At 37.7% G+C, this 7,962-nt stretch overlaps 1 non-coding gene across 1 annotated transcript; it reads left to right on the forward strand.

Moving 5' to 3' along the window:
- Positions 1–529: 529 nt before the first annotated feature.
- TRNAT-CGU (transfer RNA threonine (anticodon CGU)) lies at positions 530–602 on the forward strand. The gene has a single exon. It is a non-coding gene; the product is annotated as a tRNA-Thr (tRNA).
- Positions 603–7,962: the final 7,360 nt, after the last annotated feature.

Genomic DNA, 7,962 nt, shown 5'->3' on the forward strand with positions numbered 1-7,962 from the left:
CTATGCTCAATTGAATCGTGTTAAAATACATAAAATATATATACAATAAATGCAATGCAAAAAAAATTGGGTAATGAGCGAAGCAGATTATCTTGCGCTGTTGTAAAAGTTGTTCCCTGGATCAAACGTCCTACTTTAATTATGTAATTACTTTATATTTATTTCTAACGGGTGCAGCGGAGCGCACGGGTACGGCTAATATAAGAATATTTATTGAATGGGTTGCAGCAAAAATGATTTATCAATATTTAAAAAACAACAAATATTTATACATATAAATAGTTTATTGAAGTTAATAATATGTTGCTAATGTTTTCGCCTATTTAGGCATCTTCAGGCATATATTCAAAATATCTTATGTGGTGCATTAAAATTGTACTTATATTGGCATAATCATTAAATAGTTAATTAAACAGTCTTAAAATAAACATATTGAAATATAAACGTCAACGTATATGCCCAACTTGGAGTCAGGCCACAAAAGGGAAACACTGTAGGAGGAGAGTTAGATGCGTTGCTGTGGACTGAATTCGGCGTAGCTCAGTGGTCAGAGCACTTGGTACGTACAACCAAGGACCCGGGTTCGATCCCCGGCGCCGGAACGAATTTTTCTCTTCAAATATTAATTTCCACTCTCTAAGCCACGCGGCATCGAAGCAGCGGAGCAGGTAGTCCGAGCTCCATAGTGCTTCGAGCTATGACCCTTGATAATGTCTACTCTTTAGTGAAGTAGGCTATATCAGTTGTTTATTTGTCGAATTGTCCTTCCTTACAATTAATTCCTTCACTTAATATTATTGAGGACGGAAGAAAAAAATCGCACAAGATCTCTGTGATTTGAAATTCTCTAGTGTGATAAATGAGTCAGTGTCATGATGATACAGGGACATCATTTTATTTTTACTTCAATTTTTATTGTACCTGAGTTTTTTTTAATGTACTTCACTCCCACCCCTTCTACTAATGAAATTCAACCGTCCTCCACACTGATCAAGACCGCATATACAGCCATATTAGCCTTACGGTCATAGTAAACAGTACGTTCCAAAAATATCTTCGCGTATTCCAGTGACGAAAGAGTTTTCAATATTGAATCATTTTCGCACAGGTACTGTCGTCCATTTGCCTACGTCGTATCCCGGTTTCCCCCACCAGCTTTTATTCGCCAGCTAGTGGCTGGGCTGTCTTAGCTCTTTTCTGAGAACATTAATTTCTGTTAGCAATTGGACGTCTACGTAACATTATACAACTGTTTAAAATAACTTAAATAAAAGGGCCTCGTTAAGTAATTAACTGTCACGTGATTTACTCCCTTTCTACGACCCTACGACATAACCACTTAGACAGTAGATAGTATGTCTGAATAATTTTATCTTTTCGGATCGGGCAGAAGTGAAGATTGAATTTACAGTACGTAAGGCATTCTTTTTATAGAGTAGATACAGAATTATTTCAACATGAGTTACTAGTACGAAGAACGAAACTGGTAATTGGGATTAGGTACAATAGTCTATAGTCCACACCTGTGGAGTAACGGTCAGCACGTCTGGCCGCGAAACCAGGTGGCCCGGGTTCGAATCCCGGTCGGGGCAAGTTATCTGGTTGAGGTTTTTTCCGGGGGTTTCCCTCAACCCAATACGAGCAAATGCTGGGTAACTTTCGGTGTTGGACCCCGGACTCATTTCACCGGCATTATCACCTTCATATCATTCAGACGCTAAATAACCTAGATGTTGATACAGCGTCGTAAAATAACCCAATAAAAAAAATAAAAAAGTCTATAGTGCGATAATATGCACATTAGAACTGGAGCCTGTATCGAAATGAACGGCAACCATTCTAAAAAAATGTGTTTAAATATCCATTTATGATTATTTTTCAATTTAACTTCATTCTCTATATTGTACGCTAATGTACTGTAGACAGTATAATATACACTGCATATTGAGTACGTCCGCATGGAAAGCTCAGTTCGTGAGTAAAAACACTCATTGTTAATACTGTACGGTATTTTGATTAAACAAAAACCTAATGAAAATGATCAAACTCAAAAGCCCAATATTTCCTAGTTTACGTAAATGGATGAACTAATTTTCTTCCCTCCTATACCTCGTAAAGTGATTTGTTTGTATATTACGCCAGTATCATCGAACTCCAGTCGTGGAAAGGGATAGCAAACGGCGTTGATCCAGAGGTATAGACAAATTAATATAAAAAATGTTAGTAAAAATAAAATGATGTCTCTGTACATATTTACAAAGTCAGACAAAGACGGCATAGGCAGACAGATAAAACCTAGACAGATAGACCGTGCAGTAACATAACAGGCAGCCTTAACCTCTTGAGTCCCGAGACATTTTTTGTTTTATTTTTCAAGTTCATTATAATTCTAAACTTCAAAAAAAAAGTCGCTGAAATGAGGAAAAATACTGAAAAAAAAAAATTCTGCAGATTACAATTAGAGCACAAATGCAGGTATATTATACTATGCATATACATCTTATATTATAACTTTGTTACCCCTAAAATATAACGTTCACTGCGTACTTACTTCGAAAACATGTCCTAAGGTGCCTTGGCGTTGAGTTGCTGGTCGCCATTTTTACTTACAAATAGTTAAAACACTCATTGCAATGATTGAATGGATCTTCTTGTGCTTCCTGTAAGTCCCAAGAGTTGTAAGAACCTTGACAAGCACAGAAAAGAAGTGATCGATAACAATTCCACCTAGTGGAAAATTTAAAACTAAATGCAAGTATGAAGTTAGTATACTATACTCCAGGACCCAGGAGGATAGGTCGACGAGCAGACAGGTATAGACGTATCGACATACGTATAGTCATTGACAGAAAGAGACGGAAGTGTGACTGGATGGATTATCCAGAATTTCTTTTTCAGTATTTGCAGTGCTAGGAATGTCTACCTAGAAACGGACTGCGTGCAGTTTTACAGTACTTTCTCTTTATTCTTCATGTAATGAAAAAGCGAAAATCAGCACTTACCTTCACTTCGTAATTCCGACTAGCCTCTGTACTCGGCAACCATAATTTTGTTATAATGGTAATATGAAGCAGTTTTAATATTGCTCTTTTTATGAATACGTTGTAAGAAATTCAAACCGTGTTTTTTTCAGTATCTCGTGAATTGTCTGCAAATGTTTGATACTGCGTTGCTTGAGATGTAACGCTATTCTGCCTACTCTCTAGTTCCGTCTGCATTTGAATAGAGCTCGAGATGAATGAATGTTTCATGGGACGCGTCCTCGAGATTTCTTCGCTCTTCCTCGAGATATGCGATTCAGTGGAGACTTGACTATCTCAAATTGATCTACTTACTGAAAACTTCTCTGCCTCTTTTATGCGCCGGCTCCTTCGGTTAACGCTGAAAGCTCTTTAAGAAACCAGTAGAATAAGTTACGGTGTGACAATGTATAGATAATTTACAGCATATCCATAGTAAAGGCCCATTCACAATGAAAATTAAACATAACCGTAACATAAACACAGAAGTTTGCGCCCAGTCTACCAAATGGGATCAGCAGAAGTTTTGGACCCAAAATATGTAAAGAATTAATTAGAGCTTACCCTGAGCTAAGTACACTTAACATACACAGATTTAAGAAAGAAATCAGATTAATTATTTAATTGTTTAAGCTAATTGAGTTAAAAATTTATACTCTAATATTTATGTACTTTTGTACTTTCTATTTGTATATAGACCCTATTACTACATGCTGTATTATTTTACCATTTATTAATGTTATTGTGCTCAATGAACACTCTTAATTTTATGATATATTTTGTATATCTGCTCTTTCGGGCTGCAATGCCTAATGTAGCTCAAGTGTAAAGTATTAAATAAATAAATAAATTCACAATGATTCACATAAGCATTGACATAAACATTACCGTAAGACGTTAACATGAAAGTTTGCAAACTCCAAACTTTCATGCTTATGCTTACGTGATTTGCAAACAGAACACAATCATGGAGCGCTGAAGTATACGACACAATATGAGGAAATGGCGTCGTTATGTTTCCATGGTTACCAAGTATGTTTGCTATTATGTTTATGTTCCCATCGTGAATGATGGTATGACTTCTTGATTTTACTGTAACGTTAAGTTAACGCTTACGTTATATTTAATTTTCATTGTGAATGAGCCTTTACAGTGATAAAGGTACAATTTTATAGTGTATTATCTCTCAACATGCATTCTGGAAGGAATATATGGAACTTTTTCAGATCATCCATCTTTTTCTTGATTGACAAACTTCCGTTATCGACTATGGTTTTATGACTCTGAGGAATCAATGAACGTTCTGATAATACAAAAGTATGAATAATTTCAAGGGAAAAATTGTTCCGGGGCCGGGTATCAATTCCGGGACCCTTCGCTTAGCACACGAATGCTCTACCGACTGAGCTACCCCAGGAATTACCGTCACAATTCTTCCCTTTATATCCACATAACTCAAATGGGCTGACAAGACGCCAGAACCCAACTTTGAGCGCTAAGCCAAGCGTCTCGGGATCGATATCCGGCCCGGGAACAATTTTTCCCTTGAAATTATTCAAGCCTGTTTCACAGGGAGCTACTACCTGAAAGTCAGATTTGCATAATATATTCGTTATTGTAGATACGTTAACAGAAAGCCACAATTTAAGTCACACAGAGTATTGTGTGTACTCAAAGTTGGGTTCTGGCGTCTTGTCAGCCCATTTGAGTTGTGTCGATATAAAGCGAAGAATTGTGACGGTACCGTGTATAGTTCCTGGGAAAGCTCAGTCGGTAGAGCATTCGTGCGCCAAGCAAAGGGTCCCGGGATCGATACCCGGCCCCGGAACAATTTTTCCATTGAAATTATTCAAGCCTGCTTCACAGAGAGATTCTACCTGAAAGCCAGATTTGCATAATACAAAAGTATGTTCCATTATTCCATCTATGTGTACTTTTGTATTTACAACTCCAAGATTTTCACTGGAGTAATGGAACTGATGGAATTCAGATATTGAAAGAGGTTGTTTCTGAGAATGTTTGGTTCCTCTCACTTGACTTTCCAACGACAACGTATCCTTGCGGTAATGGTTTGGCCACTATTCTTTAAAATCCAATATTTCAGTTATTTCTGGAACTGTAACTTAAAAGTTATTTTTTGAACTAGATTGGATAATAAGCTCTGCATATTCTTTCAGAATATAAACCTTATATGTCCTTTTCAGTTTCCTTTTAATTACGCCAAAATTATTTGCATGTTTTGCCAACCTAAGAATCTAAAATATTGAGAAATCACTCAAGTTCTGCACATGTGTGGTTTCTTTTCATATTGGAAATAAGTTGAACTGAATTCTAGCATAGGGTTTGTTGGAAGATGTGGTATTGTCGGACCATCGGATCTGTGCCCCTTCAGCGCTGTCGTCATTCTTGGAAAAGTTAACGCCTGTACTCACTCCATTCCACCCGCTTTCCTCCCACCACGTTAAACAGCAGGTCACGAACCTTGCCGAATAGGGATGTTGCCAAACTTCCGTCAAACGGTGTCATAAATAACTGGTCCTCCATGCTACAATATTATTTCTTTCAATCAAAATACATCTTGTATTTCTACATTTTTAAAACCTAAATCCCATGTCTCGAATCACTTTCCGTAGTTTTTCTCTCCAACGTTGGAAATTATTGCTTCTCTCGCAAGCTTCAGTAATTCTTTCAATGTTGAAACTTCTTTCTGAACTGTATAAAATTATTGTATCTTTCTTCTTAAAATACATCGGTTCATATCATCTACAATAATTAAAAGTTCCCTTGGTCTGTTCTTCTCTGGTGATTCTAGCTTTTCATCTCCTGCACAGACTCCCTCTCTCCTGATTTTCTTTATTAGGAGTTCTGACCTGTCTACATAAATTACGTAAAATGTTGTATTATTAGTATTAGTTAAGTAAGTAATTTTAATACATAATCAATTGAAATAAAATAAGCCTCACCTGTGATCGCAGCTGCTCTTTTCGTTGCCTGATTTATAGGAAACAGATATTGACCTGTTTGTTTCTCTTCATCGCAAAATGCTATTATGTACTACAGTATTCATGTTGAGTTGATAAAACTGGACTGCAAGTGCAAATATTGTAAACTGTCCCGCAAGAAGGCCAAAATTGTGAGTAGTGGGGGACAGAAAGGGAGAGAGATAGGAATGCAGGGAGAGAAATGAATTACCGAGGCTGAGAAGGAATTAGGGTTCAGTTCGCATATCTTACGGGGGCACAGATCCGATGGTCCGACTATATCTCTCTTCAGAATGACGAGTCTTTGTGTGTAGAATACAAATTGACAGCTAACTCAATTTCGTAAAAAAAAAAAAAAAAAAAAAAAAAAAAAAAAAAAAAAAAAAAAAAAAAGTGGACATGTGGGGTTTCTCAATATTCCCATTCAAATGTGAATAAAATCCACCATTTTTAGGGGAAATAGCTGTATACAGGCAAAGAGACTTCGGTAGTTTATCAGAGGTGCTGAAAACTTCTATATCCTCGCAGATCTCGAAGTTAATCTTCAGCATCGCCTTTTTTTTTTTTTTTTTTTTTTTTTTTTTTTTTTTTTTTTTTTTTTTTTTTTTGGTAAGAAAGTAAAACAGAGAGAAAGAACTTTCTGCAAAGCGGAAGAAAGTAGTTCGTTCCCGCTCAGAGGTAACTACCACAACTTCCCATTCTACATGGACGGTCCCGACGAAGTTGCGGTAACCATACCTCACTCACGCGAGTTGCCTTCGGATATCAACTCACTGCTCCCTGGAGCGAAGCAGAGAAGCGAAGTGGGCCCCTGAGCCTGAGCAGCTTAGTGCAGTCATGTTAATTCGCCGGCAGATTCCAACTCCTGCAAGTCATTTGCACCGCTCGTCGCCACTTGGCAAAACTTGCACACGCCCTCTGCAGACGGCGCATAAACAGTCGCGTTCCGCCAGGTCAGGGAGTGTGACATTTTGATGGCCACTTCAGCCTTGAGATTTCCTGTGGCCGAGTTCAGGGATTCGACTCGTTGGCTGGTATTTGGGTGTGACAAGACGTATTGCGTACACAATGAACGCTACTACCTGTGCGCACTGATGTAGTGCAGCCGCTGTCGACGTGACTTCTAGACAATACATGACAATAAATTTAATATAATGTAATATATAACATAATGTACAGGATGTTTGAGAATTCAGAGGGTTAGGTACAGCTTAAGACTTAAAAAAAATATCGATTTTTCAAAATATTTTTTGTTTAATGCACAGATTATCCCAGTATATGTATTTTACTGAAAAAAAGTCAATATCTGCAATAGTTTTTGAGTTATGATTTAAAAGAAAGGATGCTGCAAACTCAGTCCCTCCTGACAGTGGTTAGCGCCACGCCCACTCCAATAAATGCTATTTTTAGCAATATTTCTCATTAATATTGAGGAGAAAAATTCGCTCCGGCGCCGGGGATCGAACCCGGCTCCTTGGTTCTCCGTACCAAGCGCTCTGACCACTGAGCTACGCCGAATTCAATCCACAGCACCGGACCGAACCCCTCTCCTTCATTGTTTCCCTTTGTTGCCTGACTCCAAGTTAGGCATGCATGTTGACGTATATGTCCAGTGTCAACTGCCATTATAATAGGAGCGCACTCAGCTGAGTGACTTGTTTGGCCGGGATTCCGCAGTTAAGTGCACAGTAATCTGTACAAATATATGCACGGGTTCGATCCCCGGCGGCGGAGCGAATTTTTCTCCTCAAATATTAATTGTTAATATCACAGATATTATTCTGTAGAACAGATTAATAAATCTATAATATTTCTCATACCAATTGATGAACAAGAGTTTGAAAATTAAATTTCTCATACCGGTAGCCATCTTAGTAATGGCTGCTTGTTTGTAAACACGAGCGTGATTTTTGGTTTCAAGAAATTTTAGTGTACATAAAATTTTTTTAACGCTCATTTCC

This window comes from Periplaneta americana, chromosome 2 (genome assembly GCF_040183065.1).
Source record: "Periplaneta americana isolate PAMFEO1 chromosome 2, P.americana_PAMFEO1_priV1, whole genome shotgun sequence".
Taxonomy (NCBI): domain Eukaryota; kingdom Metazoa; phylum Arthropoda; class Insecta; order Blattodea; family Blattidae; genus Periplaneta; species Periplaneta americana.